Source organism: Mobula birostris, chromosome 7 (assembly GCF_030028105.1).
Source record: "Mobula birostris isolate sMobBir1 chromosome 7, sMobBir1.hap1, whole genome shotgun sequence".
Classification (NCBI taxonomy): Eukaryota; Metazoa; Chordata; class Chondrichthyes; order Myliobatiformes; family Myliobatidae; genus Mobula; species Mobula birostris.
Genome location: NC_092376.1, coordinates 115323724 through 115339996, shown reverse-complemented (window position 1 = coordinate 115339996; position 16273 = coordinate 115323724).

Below are 16273 nucleotides of genomic sequence, written 5' to 3'. Positions count from 1 at the left end.
TAATGGAACATTTTCTGCTTGAGTAGAAGTGCATATTTGCACACTTACATAAACAACCAAAATAACAACAAACACAGATTCTACCTCTCACTTTACTAGGCTGTCATTTTCATACAATGGAGCAACTACTTAACAGTGTTCTTTCCCTCAGTGAAGGAGCAAAAATGAGACAGAAACTCAAAAATTCCAATATATATCACAACAAAAATAATTAATATGTTGAATAGCCCTATTTGCAGCTGCAAAGAATAAAATCAAATTTAATGATTTATGAGAGGCAAGCTAAATCTGGCTGAAAAGATGAATATCGAGGTAGTTTTAAGGGTATGGAGAAGTTTAAGGTTGATAGGATAACAAGGAGTGGAATCAATGGAAAGCCCTACTCCCTGAGTATAGGCAGAGACTGAAGACTGCAGCTCCAGTAGTGAGGACCAAGAAGGTATGGACAAGGGAGGCACAGGAGAGCTTACAGGACTGCTTTGATTCATCTTCGAATCTGGATGACTATCCCACAGCTGTCATAGACTTCATTAAAATCTGTGAGGATGTGTGTGTGCCAATGAAAACTTCTTGTACATTCCAAAACCGAAAGCTGTGGATGAACCATAAGGTTCGTCATCTGCTGAGGGCTAAATCTGTGGCATTTAAGTCTATTGACCTTGGTCCGTATGAGAAATGCACACAAAATACTGGAGGAACTCAGTAGGCCAGACAGCTTCCATAGAAAAAAGCACAGTCAACGTTTTGGGCTCGGATTTCCAGCATCTGCAGGTTTTCTCTTGTCTGTACAAGAAAACCAGGTATGACTTGCAGAGGCCCATTTCAAGAGTGAAGAGACAATCCAGAGCAAGGTTGGAGGTGACATCGTACGCACATCAACTCTGGCAGGGTTTGCAGGCCACTACTTCCTGCAAAGCGAAACCCACCATCATAAATGGCAATGATGCTTCACCCTTTGACAAGCACAACACCAATTATGCACACTTTCAAAGGCAGAATAAAACTACAGCTAGGAGGATCCCTGTAGCATCTGGTGACCCTGTGATCTCCGTCTCAGAGGCCAACGTAAAGCTGTCTTTCAAGAGGGAAAACCCTCACAAGGCGGCAGGCCCTGATGGAGTACCTGACAAGGCACTGAAAATTTGTGCCAACCAATTGGCAGGAGTGTTCAAAGACAATTGGAAGTTCCTAGCCACTTCAAAAGAACAACAATTACACCAGTGCCCAAGAAGAGTAATGTGAGCTGCCTTAATGACTATCATCCAGAAACACTCATGTCTATGGTGATGGAGTGCTTTGCGAGGTTGGTGCTCTGCAAGGACCTGGACCCATTGTAATTTGCCTATCCCAACAGATCTATGGCAGATGCAATCTTGTTGGTTCTTCACGCAGACTTGGATCTGCTGGACAACACCTATGTCAGGATGCTGTTTATTGACTATAACTCAGCATTTAATACCATCATTCCTACAGTCCTGATTGAAAATCTACAAAACTTGAGCCTCTGTCCTTCCCTCTGCACTGGATCCTCAATTTCTAACTGGAAGACCACAATCTGTGCGGATTGGTAATATCTCCTCCTTGCTGATGATCAGTGCTGGTGTACCTCAGGGATGTGTGCTTAGCCCACTGATCTACTCTGTCTATCCCCATGACTGTGTGGCTAGGCATAGCTCAAGTGCCATCTATGAATTTGTTGAGGATACAACCATTGCCGGCAGAATCTCAGATGGTGATATGAGGGCGTACAAGAGTGAGATATACCAACTAGTTGAACGGTGTCGCAGCAACAACCTGGCACTCATCATCAGTAAGACCAAGGAGCTGAATCGGTAACTTCAGAATCGGTAAGATGAAGGAACACAAACCAGTCGTTCTAGGGGGATCAGAAGTGGGAAGAGTGAGCAATTTCAAGTTCTGTGAGGACCTAATCTGGCCCCAATATATTGATGCAGCTATAATGAAGGCAAGACAATGGCTATATTTCATTAAGAGTTTGTGGACACTCGGAATGTCACTCTGAGACACTCAAAAATTTCTAAAAATGTACCATGGAGAGTATTCTGACTGGCTGCATCACTGTCTGCTGGAGGGGGGGGGGGTGGACCCCTACTGCACAGGAGTAAGCTGCAGAGAGTTGTAAAAATTGGTCAGCACCATCACGGGCACTAGCTCCATAGTATCCAAGACATCTTCAAGGAGTGGTGCTTCAAAAATATGGCGTCCATCACTAAGGATCCCCACCACCCAGGACATGCCCTCTTCTCATTGCTTCCATCAGGAAGGAGGTACAGAAGCCTGAAGGCACACAGTCAGCAATTCAAGAACAGCTTCCTTCCCTTTGCCATCTGAATTCTGAATGAATATTGAACCCAGGAACAATACCTTACTACTCTTTAATTTCATTGTTTGCACTGCATATTTAACTATTTGATATACATATATATATAGTTTCTGTAATTCACAGTTTTTTTCTATGTTATCATGTATTGCATTCTACCACTGCCACAAAGTTAACAAGTTTCACGTCATGTGCTGGTGAAAGTAACCTGATTCTGGTTCTGATTCTGTAAATTTAGTCGTGGGTTAAAATAGAGGAAGAGCCACGAGAGGGCAGTGTCTGAGAGCTGAGGAATAGTTAATAATATGATGCCATCGAAGAACTTGAAGAAGGTGTGGATTTTGATTTTGTATTTATTGTGTTTGTCAAAACTGTGGATCAGCCTGTACCAGGTTAAAGAGAGAACAGATTTTCTTGTGGGGCAGGATACCGACAGTTGCATTTTGAACATATTGGCATTTAAAAAGGATTGAGGGTGTTGTGTATTTAATATTTCAATAATATTTGAGTAATCTTGTACATATATATTGGTTGGTGAAGCATTCATGTTCATTTAAATAATTCATTATGGGTTAACTATGAAATTATATTAATTGCATATGTTATCACGCTACCATATGATATGTACATGCGCTGGCTTAAAGTAAAACTTGTAGATAGAATCACATTTTGGATTCTTGTGTCTTCCTTTGAATAGTTTAATGTTTTGAAGTTACAAACATAACAGAGGGCATTTGAAAAGACAAATATGGAAACTAGGTAAGGACATTGGCAGTGATAGAATAGAAGAATGATGAAGTAGGTTAGTTTTATTACAACTAACCTGAGACTTGAAACTTAGCTGCAGAGTGAACATAGCATGAGCTGGTATAGGGGAAGAAATTTATGTCTGTAATGAAAGCACTGACATATATTTGAGCGACTGGCTTCGGAATTGAACAACAGTAAAATACTGAAAGTATATTAAGTGGATGATAACTCAGCTGGAAAGCAAGCAAAATGGAAAAAGGAATTACAATAACGTTGCTTTAAAAACATGTAAAATACTTCAATTTTTTTTCTGAAGAAGAACTGGTTATCACTTTTACCATAATTACTTTATACAAACAATAATATTTTTGGTAAATAATATTAGAGCTCAATTTAATTTAAGCCACCACATTTTGTGTTTAGTAAAAAATATCACAAAAATATGTAATGCCTTTTATGGAGGGTTTGAGCATAAGGGACTATTCAAAAGCATTTCTTCTGTTCAGAAGTCCTTGAGAAGACATCCTAAGCAAAAATTGCTGTATTAAATTATGATTGATTTAACAGATTGCTTTGCTTTTAATATCTTAGAACTTAGGTTTTGCTCTTCCATAAAGAATCTCTTGTGCACTGGTATATAGCAATCTTAAGATTTTCTGGATAATAATCTTATCAGTAGTGTGGAGATAATGCTTTTGAATTCATATTTGATAGGGTAAAATTTACTTTCAGCGGATGTGTAAAATTGGGAAACTGAATTTATTGTAGTTGGTGGAAATGTTCAGAGAATGTTGGGTCATATAGTGACCAGAATAAGGCTATTGATACGGTACCACAATTACAACTCTTATCTGAAGGTAGAGATGAAAGCATCTCCAAGTACCCTGTAATACTGAAACCTTATATAAAGAAATCTAAGCTAACACGTTATTTGCTTGCATTTATGTTTGCATGACTTTTTTTCTACACATTGAGTGTTTGATGGTCTTTTTTTTAATAGGTTTCTTTGGGTTTCTCTGTTTCATGGCTCCCTGTTGGGAGGCAAATCTCAAGGTTGTATAATGTATACATACTTTGATAATAAATGTTCTTTGAACCTTGAAGACCCTTCCTTGAACATTACTTGCTAAATAACAAAGTGAATTCTATGTTAATAGTGCAGCCAAATTGAATGGATTACATCATACTTATGACCTTTGTTCTGTCTGGAGGTCATGAAATGTACTAAATGAATCTATGTTCTTTTCTGTACAATTAAAACAGTGTGTCTAGTTATGGTACAGAACAGAACGTTGAATAGTACACCACTGGACAGGCCATTTAGCTCATGATGTTTTGTGGACCTTAATACCAATTTATACTAAATGTCTTCTTCCTGTGCATCATCCATATCCCTCCATTCCTTTCATATTCATGTGTCTATCTAAAAGCTCTTAAACTCCACAGACTGCCTGATTCCAATACTACCCTTGGTTACCGGGTTATTCGAGAGGTTGAGGGAGTGATAGATAGGACATATAGAGAGGTAGTTACACCCAAGTTGCAGGACGCAGGAAGCTGGGTGACAGTCAGAAAGGGGGAAAAGGGTTAAAGAGCCGGTGTAGAGTACCCCTCAACAACAGGTATATCACTTTGGATACTGTCTGGAGGGGGGAATGACCAAACAGAGAAAAGTCACAGTGGTCAGGTCTCTGGCACTGAGTCTGCCCCTGTGTCTGAGAAAGGAAGGCGGAGGGGAGAAGAGGCATGCTGTCTGATAGGAGTTTCATTAGTTAGGGGAACGAACAAGAGGTTCTGTGGGTGAGAATGGTATGTTGCCTCCAGGGTGCCAGTGTCCAGGATATCTCTGGTGGAGACCTCAGCATTCTTAAGTGGGAGGGTAAATAGCCAAAAGTCGTGGTCTACGTAGGCACTAATAACATGGGTAGGATAAGTGATGAGGTTCTGTGTAGGGAGAGTAGGGAGTTAAGTGCTAAGTTGAAAGGCAAGACTTTCAGGATTATGACCTCATGATTGCTACCCATACCACTTGCTAGTGAGGCCAGAACTAGGAAAATTATACAGTTTAATACATAGCTAAGGAGTTGGTGTAGGAGGGAAGGCATAAGGTTTTTGGATCATTGGATCACTTTCAGGGAAGGTGGGACCTGCACAGGAGGGACGGCTTGCACCTGAACTGGAGGGGGAATAATATCCTAGTGAATTTTTGTTAATGCTGCACGATGGGGTTTAAACCAGAGTTGCAGGTGGATGGGAAACAGTGCAAAAACACTTGTGAAGAGGTTGTGGAGGCAAATGTTGATAAGACCTCAGACAAAGTTAGGAATGAAAAGGTTGAACAGGGTGCAAATAGTATTCTGAGCTGTGTATACGCAAGACATATTGTTGGAAAGGCGGATAATAGTGCTGAAGATGAGGTAGCTGGTTTACAAACAAAGGCAATGTGTAGTGAGGAGAGGCTGTTGATATGGAAAAATTGCAGTCAACAGGATGAGTTGCAACATAAAGGCAAACAAAATCGAAAAGGGTGAATACAGAACTAACAGTGTATTTGAATGTGCTCAGTATATGGAATAAGGTAGATGAACTTGCAGCACAGTTGCAGATTGGCAGGTGTGATGTTGTAAACATTACTGAATCATGGCTGAAAAAAGATTATAGCTGGGATACACGGTGTATCGAAAGGACAGGCAGGAAGGCAGAGGCAGTGTTGTTGTTGCTCTGTTGGTAAAAAATGAAATCAAGTCATTAGAAAGAGGTGACATAGGGTGGGAAGACGTTGAATCATTGTGGATAGAGCTAAGGAATGGCAAGGGTAAAAAGGCCGTGACGGGTGTTTTATATGCACCCCCAAACAGTATTAAGGATGTGAGTGGCCTACAAATTACAACAGGAGATACAAAATGCATGCAAAAAGAGCAATGTTACAATCGTCATGGATCAATAATGAATCGACCTCAATATACAGGTAGATTTGGAAAATTAGGTTGAAGCTGGATTCCAGAAGGGGGAATTTCTAGAGTGCCTATGAAATGGCTTTTTAGAGCAGCTCATGGTTGAGCCCACTAGGGGATCAGCTATTCTGGATTGGGTGTTGGGTAATGAAGCAGAATTGATGAGAGAGCTTAAAGAAAAAGAACCCCTAACGGAAAGAGATCATAATATGATCAAGTTCACCCTGAAATTTGAGAAGGAGAAGCTAAAGTTGGATGTATCAGTGTTACAGTGGAGTAAAGGAGATTACAGAGCCACGAGAGAGGAGATGCCCAGAATTGATTGGAAAGGAACACTGGCAGGGATGACGGCTGAGCAGCAATGGCTGGAATTTCTGGAAGCAATTCAGAAGGCACAGGGTATATACATCCCAAAGAGGACGATGTATTCTAAGAGAAAGATAACACTACAATGGCTAACAAAAGAAGTCAAAGCCAACATAAAAGCCAAAGAGAAGGCACATAACAGAGCAAAAATTAGTAGGAAGTTAGAAGATAGGAAGTTTTTGAAAACCAACAGAAGCCAACTAAAAAGTCATTAAGAAGGTCAGGATAGAATACAAAAGTAAACTAGCCAATAATATTAAAGAGGATATCAAGTTTCTTCATATATATTAGGTGCAAAAGAGAGGTGAGCATGGATATCAGACTGCTAGAAAATGATGCTGAAGAGGTAGTAATAGGAGAAAATGAAATGATGGACGAACTGAATAAGTATTTTGCATTAGCCTTCACTGTAGAAGACACCTGCAGTATGGTGTAAATTCCAAGTGAGAGGGGGCATGTAGTGTGTGAAGTTACCATGACTAGAGAGTAGGTTCTTCAAAAACTGAAAGGTCTGCAGGTAGATGAGTCACCTGGACCAGATGGCTTATACCCCAGAGTTCTGATTGAGGTGGCATTAGTAAAGATCTTTCAAGAATCACTAGATTCTGGATTCGTTCTGGAATATTGAAAATGCAAATGTCACTTCACCCTTCAAGAAGGGAATGCCTACAAGATGGCTCTTTAGAGCAGCTTGTGCTTGAGCCTACTCAGGGAAAGGCCACCTTAGATTAGATTGGGTGTTGTGTAACAAGGTGAAAAGGTGCCACACATGAGGTTACTTAACAAGATAAGAGCCTATGGAATTACGGGAAAGTTACATACGTGGATAGAGCGTTGGCTGATTGGCAGGAAACAGAGAGTGGGAATAAAGGGATCCTATTCTGGTTGCCTGCCGGTTACCAGTGGTGTTCCACAGGGGTCAGTGTTGGGGCCGCTTCTTTTTACATTGTACATCAATGATTTGGATTATGGAATAGATGGCTTTGTGGCTAAGTTTGCTGACGATACGAAGATAGGTGGAGGGGCCGGTAGTGCTGAGGAAACGGAGAGTCTGCAGAGAGACCTGGATAGATTGGAAGAATGGGCAGGGAAGTGGCAAATGAAGTACAATGTTGGAAAGTGTATGGTTATGCACTTTGGCAGAAAAAATAAACAGGCAGACTATTATTTAAATGGGGAAAGAATTCAAAGTTCGGAGATGCAACAGGACTTGGGAGTCCTCGTACAGGATACCCTTAAAGTTAACCTCCAGGTTGAGTCAGTAGTGAAGAAGGCGAATGCAATGTTGGCATTCATTTCGAGAGGAATAGAGTATAGGAGCAGGGATGTGATATTGAGGCTCTATAAGGCGCTGAGACCTCACTTGGAGTACTGTGGGCAGTTTTGGTCTCCTTATTTAAGAAAGGATGTGCTGACGTTGGAGAGGGTACAGAGAAGATTCACTAGAATGATTCCGGGAATGAGAGGGGTTAACATATGAGGAACGTTTGTCCACTCTTGGACTGTATTCCTTGGAGTTTAGAAGAATGAGAGGAGACCTCAGAGAAATATTTCGAATGTTGAAAGGCATGGACAGACTGGATGTGGCAAAGTTGTTTCCCATGATGGGGGAGTCTAGTACAAGAGGGTATGACTTAAGGATTGAAGGGCGCCCATTCAGAACAGAAATACGAAGAAATTTTTTTAGTCAGAGGGTGGTGAATCTATGGAATTTGTTGCCACGGGTGGCAGTGGAGGCCAAGTCATTGGGTGTATTTAAGGCAGAGATTGATAGGTATCTGAGTAGCCAGGGCATCAAAGGTTATGGTGAGAAGGCGGGGTGTGGGACTAAATGGGAGAATGGATCAGCTCATGATAAAATGGCGGAGCAGACTCGATGGGCCGAATGGCTGACTTCTGCTCCTTTGTCTTATGGTCTTATGGTAATAACCCAGATCTTATTAGGGAGCTTAACATAAAGGAACCCTTAGGAGATAGTGATCATAATACATTGGAATTCATACTGCAATTTGAGAGAGAGAAGCATAACTCACATGTATCAGTATCACAATAGAATAAAGCGAGTTACAGATGCATGAGAGAGGAGCTTGCCCAGGTGAGCACTTGTGGGGATGATGGCAGAGCAGAGCTAGCTGAGGTTTCTGGGAGTAGTTCACAAGGCACAGGATAGATACGTCCCACAGAGGAAGAAGTTCTCAATTGGCAGGGGTAGGCAATCGTGACTGACAAAGGAAGTTAAGGACTTCATAAAAACCAAGGAAAGGACATATAAGGTAGCAAAAGTGAGTGGGAAGTTGGATGATTGGGAAGCTTTTAAAATGCAACAAAAGGCAACTAAAAAAGCTACAAGAAGGGAAAGGATGAAATATGAAGACAGACTAGCCATTAATATAAAGCAGGATACCAAAAGTTTTTTCAATTATATAAAGAGTAAAAGAGAGATGAGAGTTGATATTGGACCACTGGAAAGACAAAGAAATAGCTTGATTCTGGCATGGTCCTGGAGGACTGTAAGATTGCAAATGTCACTCCACTCTTTAAGAAGGGAGGAAGGCAAATGAAAGGAAAGTTAGCCTAACCTCAGTGGTGGGTTAAGTGTTGGAGTATATTATTAATGATGGAGTTTCAAGGTACTTGGATAAAATAAGTCAAAGTCAGCATCGTTTCTGTAAATGGAAATATTGTCTGACAAATCATGTGAATTCTGTGAAGAAATAACAAACAGGATTGACAAAGGAGAATCGGTTGATGTTGTGTACTTGCATTTTCAGAAGGCATTTGACAAGGTACCACACATTAGGCTGCTTAACAAGCTATGAGCCCATGGTATTACAGAAAAAATTCTAGCATGGATAAAACAGTGGCTGATTGGCAGGAGGCAAAGAGTGGGAATAAAGGGAGCCTTTACTGGTTGGCTGCCAGTAACTAGTAATGTTCCACAGGTGTCTGTGTTGGGACCAATTCTTTTTACGTTATATGTCAATGATTTGGATGATGGAATTGAGGACTTTGTTACAAAGTTTGCAGATGATATGAAGAGAGGTGGAGGGGAAGGTAGTTTTGAGGAAGTAGAGAGGCTACAGGAGGACTTAGACAGATTAGAAGAATGGGCAAAGAAATGACAAATGGAGTACAGTGTTGGGAAGTGTATGGTTGTGCACTTGCTTAAAAATAAATGAAAGGCTTGACTATTTTCTAATTGTAATGAAAATACAACAAAAAATGAGGTGCAAAGGGATTTGGGAGTCTTTATGCAGGATTCCCTAAATGTTAATTTTCAGTTTGAGTCTGTGGTGAGGAAGGCAAATGCAATGTTAGCATTCATTTCAAGAGTGCTAGAATATAAAATCTAGGATGTAATATTGAGCAACACTCACATCACACTGGAGGAACTCAGCAGGTTGGGCAGCATCCCTGGAAATGATCAGTCAATGTTTCGGGCTGGAACCCTTCGTCAGGACTGAAGAGGGAAGGGGCAGAGGCCCTATAAAGAAGGTGGGGGGAGGGTGGGAAGGAGAAGGCTGGTAGGTTCCAGGTGAAAAACCCTGACTTTATAAAGCACTGGTGAGTGCAGTCTGATGAAGTTTTATATAGCTGCAGTATGACTTTTTTACTCTTATCATCATAACCCCTACTGAGGAAGGTAAGCATGCCAAATTCCTTCTTTACCACTTTATTAGCTTGCATAGTCACTGTGGACCTAGACCCCAAGTTTCCTCAGTCCTGCAGTGCTATTACAAGACATGCCATTAACAGTATACTCTCTCCTTTAATTTGGCCTCCCAAAGTGCAGCCCTTCACACTTGCCCGAATCAAGTTTGTCTGCCATTTCACTGGCCATTTCTGTAACTGATCTATATACAACTGGATTTATTGATAGTCCTTTACACTTTCTAATCCTTCCATCTACATTTTCATCCAAATCATTGATACATATCATAAAAGGCAGAAGGCCCAGCACGGATCCTTGCAGAACACCATTGACAACCACCTTCCAACCAGAATCTTCCATCACTTCTGCCATCTTATAGGCCCTGGGGATTTATCCAACTTCATACTTTCCAGAAGACTCAGCTCTACCTCCTCCTAAATCTCAAAATGTCCCACCAGATTAGTATGTCCCACTCTGTTTTCACTACCTTCCAAATCCTTCTCCTCAGTAAAAACTGACACAAAGTACTCATTTAGTATCTCATCCATTTCTCCGACTCCAAGCATAGATTCCCTCCTTTATCCCTGAGTGGACCTCTCCTCTCCTTATTTGTCTTCTTTTTCTTAATATAAGAATAAATTCTCTTGGGATTCTCCTTGCTTCTGCTCACCAAGGACATTTCATGGCCTCTTCTGGCCTCTCCTAATTGTCTACATGAGCAGTCTCCTGTTCTCTTTATATAGCACAAGGTTCTAGTCTGATTTAGCTTCATTAACCTTATGTACACTTCCTTTTTCTTTCTCATTAACTTTAGGACCTGTCAGGTTATCCAAGGTTCCATTACCTTATCATCCTTGTCCTTACTCCTGACTATATGTATTTTCTAAAATATGGTAATTTTGTGTCTTTGCACAGTACAGCTTCCACAAAACAACAAATTTCACATCATACAAGGCAATGATAATAAACCTGATTCAAAGGACTTCAGGAAGAGGTCACACAGAACTTTACACCAGATGTAAGAAATCTTTGCAGAAACAGGCATGGTTACCAAGCACAATTATATAGCTGCTCCAGGTATCATGATTATTTTTCATATGTTCAATAGCACAATGCTTCCATTTAATATCAGAGAATATGTACAGCACACAACCTGAAATTCTTACTCTTTGCAGACATCCATGAAACAGAAGAAAAATCCCAAAGAAAGAATGACAGAAAAATGTTAGCTCCCCAAAGCCCCCCTCCCCCTCCCACAGCAGCAAAGCATCAACCCTGCCTCTACCCCATCTGCCTCAGCAAAAGCATCAGCCCACCACTACTCACCAGGTGCAAAATAGCAAAGCCCCAAAAGAGACCATTATCTAGAGTCCATCAAAAAACACCATTCACCCCAATATATGTATTTGTTAATGTAGCTGATGTAGCTGTTCTTCACAGCTATTAATACTTACATTGCAGACATCTCATTAGGAATTCCTGAATGTTGGACAAAAACCAGTGTGCATAAACAGAGTCAATGCTAACAGTTATTTAACCAACATGGGGTAAATATTTGTGTTAGTCCCCTTTTCTGTCACAATGCTTCCCTTAGTACTTAAAATTGTGTACTGTTTGAAATCCAGTGGTTTACTTCTTCCCAATGCTCCGCTAAAGGCAGAAAGTTTTTCAACAGCTTTGTGTTGCTTTTAGGCAGGGACCATTCAATTCTGAGATTATCTTCATCTTGGAGCAGCTGAGATTCCTGGTAGATCTTTAACGGGATATACCATGCTGAGAGTCCAAAGCAATGTCAACTATGTAGATCCAACAGTTATGTCCAGAAGAAGGTTAATGCTAATACCCTACGTGGCAACGTCCACTGTACTCTTTTCCATAGATGCTGTCTGGCCTGCTGAGTTCCTCCAGCATTTTGAGTGTGTTCTTTGGATTTCCAGCATCTGCAGATTTTCTCTTATTTTTCAATGATTCCTGGGTATCATGCTCTCTCTGAACTAACATCCTAGTATTTATAGCAAAGATCTAGATGGCTAAAACCTGTAGTCATGTCTGGTATTATTTCTTCACATGGGAAACATTATTTCGGACAGCTGAGGTGAGAGTGACAGCTCTTAAAATTATTACCAAAGTAAATCGGTATTAGGGAGCAAACACTCCAATGAATGAACTTATACCCCATAAAAGAAGACAGTTACTGTTGTTGGAGATCAAACAATCTAGCACGGGGATATCAGAAGATCTCAAGAGAAGTTTCCTATGCCTTACAATGTCTCAGTTGCTTCTGGAACTACTATCATGTCCAAAATAAGGATGTATCTGATGATTGTACTATGTTTGGTTCCTCAGTAAGTGAAGCAGCTCTTGCTGGTTTGCAGTAAGACAGAGACAACATTCAGCATTGGGAAGTAACCTGTTATACAAAAGTGCCAGGACTGACCATCTTCAACAAGAGAGAGCCTGACTGTATTTAACATTCAATGGCATTAATATCACCCACAACTGTCTACACCCTGGTAGTCACCATTGTCCAGAAATTTAATTGACTAGTGGTAAATGACTGAAACCTTTTTATCTCAGGATTAAGTAATAAATTGAATTCAGCATTGGTTTAGTGGGAGAATCCAGCGAGTGGTAGTATATGGTTGTCTCTTTGACTGGAGGCTTGTGACTAGTGATGTGCTGCAGTGTTCGGTGCTGGATCCATTGTTATCATCTATATTAATGACCTAGATGATAATGAAGTAAACTGGATCACCAAATTTGCTGATGACACAAAGGTCAGGGCATATTTGACTGTGAGGAAAACTATCAAAACTTCCAGCTTAATGTTGACTAGCTGAAAAAATAAGCTGAAAAATAGCAGAAGGAATTTAATGAAGACAAGTGTTGCACTTCCGCAGGACAAACCAGGGTTGGACTTGCACAGTGAATGGTAGGGCATTGAGGTGAGCAGGATCTCTTCTGGGGGAGGTATAGCCGTTTCAAAAGTGATGGGTTGCACCTGAACCCGAGGGGGACCAATATTCTTGCGGGCAGGTTTATTAGAGCTGTTGTGCAGGGTTTAAACTAATTTGGCAGAGGTGTGGGAACCAGAGTGAAGGGACTCAGGATAGGATAGATTGTAAAAAAGTGAAGATAGCGTGCAGTCAGATTGTCAGGAAGGGCAGGCAGGTGACGGGACTTAGTTGCAGCCAACAGGGTGAATATCAAGTCATTAGGGATGCAGCGTCAGAAAGGATAGCAATTACGGTACTCAAGGTGTTGTATCTAAATGTGCGTAGTATAAGAAATAAGGTGGATGATTGTATTGCAATATTACAGGTTGCCAGGTATAATATTGTGGCCATCACTGAATTGTGGCTGAAGGATGGCTGTAGCTGGGAGCTGAATGTCAAAAGTTACACATTATATCAGAGGGATAGGAAAATAGGCAGAGGGGGCGGTGTGGCTCTACTGGTAAAGAATGGCATCAAATCAGTAGAAAGATGTGACATAGGATCAGAAGATGTTGAATCCTTGTGGGTTGAGTTAAGAAACTGCAGGGTAAAAGGACATTGATGGCAGTTATGTACAGGCCTCCCAACAGTGGCTGGGAGGTGAACCATAGGTTACAACAGGAAATAGAAAAGGCGAGTCAAAAGGGCAATTTTATGGCAGTCATGGGAGATTTTAACGTGCAGGTCAATTGGGAAAATCAAGGTTGGTAATGGATCTCATGAGAGTGAGTTTGTTGAATGCCAAAGAGATAGCTTTTTAGAGCAGTTTGTCATTGAGCCTACTAGGAGATCAGCTATAATGGATTGGGTGTTATGTAATGAACCGGAGGCGATTAGGGAGCTTAAGGTAAAAGAACCCTTAGGAACCAGTGATCACAATATGATTGAGTTCAACTTGAAATTTGATAGGGAGAAAGTAAAGTCTGATGCAGCAGTATTTCAGTGGAGTAAGGGAAATTACAGTGGTATGAGAGAGGAGTTGGCTGAAGTAAATTGGGAGTAGCTGCTGGCAGGGATGTCAGCAGAGCAGCAATGGCGTGCATTTCTGGGGAAAATGAGTAAGGTGCAGGACACGTGTATTCCAAAAATGAAGAAATACTCAAATGGTAAAATAGTGCAACCATGGCTGACAAGGGAAGTCAAAGCCACTGTAAAAGCAAAAGAAAGGGCATACAACAAATCAAAAATTGGTGGGAAGATAAAGGATTGGGAAGTTTTAAAAAACCCACAGAGAGCAACTAAAAAAATCATTAAAAGGGAAGAGATGAAATATGAAAGGAAGCTAGTAAATAATATCAAAGTGGATAGCAAAAGTTTTATCAAGTATGTTAAAAATAAAAGAGAAATGAGAGTGGATATAGGATCGCTAGAAAATGAGGCAGGAGAAATAATAACGGAGGACAAGGAGATGTCTGATGAACTAAATGAGTATTTTGCATCAGTCTTCACTGTGGAGGACACTAGCAGTATGCCTGATGTTGTAGTGTATGATGGAAGAGAAGTGGGTGCAGTTTCTATTACAAGACAGAAGGTGCTTAAAAAGCTGAAGGACCTAAAGGACCTAAAAGATGAACTGCATACCAGGGTTTTGAAAGAGGTAGCGTGAGAGATTATGGTGGCATTAGAAATGATCTTTCGGAAATCACTGGACTCTGGCATGGTGCCAGAGGACTGAAAAATTGCAAATTTCACTCCACTCTTTAAGAAAGGAAGAAGGCTGCAGAAAGGATATTAAAGACCAGTTAGCCTGACCTCAGTGATTGGGAAGATGTTAGAGTCAATTGTTAAGGATGAGGTGATGGAATACTTGGTGACACAGGGCAAGATAGTACAAAGTCAGCATGGTTTCCTTCAGGGAAAATCTTGCCTGACAAATGTGTTGGTATTCTTTGAGGAGATTACAAGTAGGATAGATAAAGGGGATGCAGTGGATGTTGTATATTTGTATTTTCAGAAGGCCTTTGACAAGGTGCCACACATGAGGCTGCTTACCAAGTTAAGAGCACATGGTATTACAGGAAAGTTACTCACATGGTTAGAGCATTGGCTGATTGGAAGAAGGCAGTGAATGGGAATAAAAGGATCCTTCGCTGGTTGGCTGCCAGTGACTAGTGGTGTTCCACGGGGGTCAGTGTTGGGACTACTTCTTTTTATGCTGTATATAAATGATTTAGATGATGAAATAGATGGCTTTGTTGCCAAGTTTGCAGATGATACAAAGATTGGTGGTGGGGCCAGTAGTGTTGACGAAACAGGTAGGATTGAGAAGGACTTAAGTCAGATTAGGAGAATGGGCAAGAGAGTGGCAAATGAAATACAATATTGGAAAATGCACGGTCATGCACTTTGGTAGTAGAAATAAATGTGCGGACTATTTTCTAAACGGGGAGAAAATCCAGGAACCCGAGATGCAGAGGGACTTGGGAATCCTTGTGCCGAATACCTTGAAGGTTAACTTGAGTAGGTTGAGTCAGTGTTGAGGAAGGCAAATGCCATGTTAGCATTCATTTCAAGAGTTCTCGAGTACAAGAGCAGGGATGTGATGCTGAGGCTTTATAAGGCACTGGTGAGGCCTCACCTTGAGTATTGTGAACAGTTTTGGGCCCCTCATCTTAGAAAAGATGTGCTGGCATTGGAGAGGGTCCAGAGGAGGATCACAAGGATGATCCCAGGAATGAAAGAGTTATCATACGAGGAACGTTTGATGGTTCTGGGTCTGTACTCGCTGGAGTTCAGAAGGATGGGGGGGGATCTCATTGAAACCTTTCGAATGTTGAAATGTCTAGGCAGAGTAGATGTGGAAAGAATATTTCCCATGGTAGGAGAGTCGAGGACAAGAGGGCAACACCTCAGGATAGAGGTGCACCCTTTCAAAACAGAGATGTGGAGGAATTTCTTCCGCCAAAGGTTGGTGAATTTATGGAATTTGTTGCCACATGCAGCTGTGGAGGCTGTGTCATTGGGTGTATTTAAGGCAGAGATTGACAGGTTCTTGATTGGACATGCCATCAAAAGTTACGGGGCAAAAGGCCGGGCACTGGGGTTGAGGAGGAGGAAAAAAAAAGGATCAGCCATTACTGAATGGTGGAGCAGACTCGATGGGCCAGATGGTCTGATTCTGCTTCTATGTCTTATGGTCTTATAGACAAAGGGGTCTCGGAATACAGTTCCATAGTCCTTTGAAAGTGGCATCACAGGCAGGTAGGGTCATAAA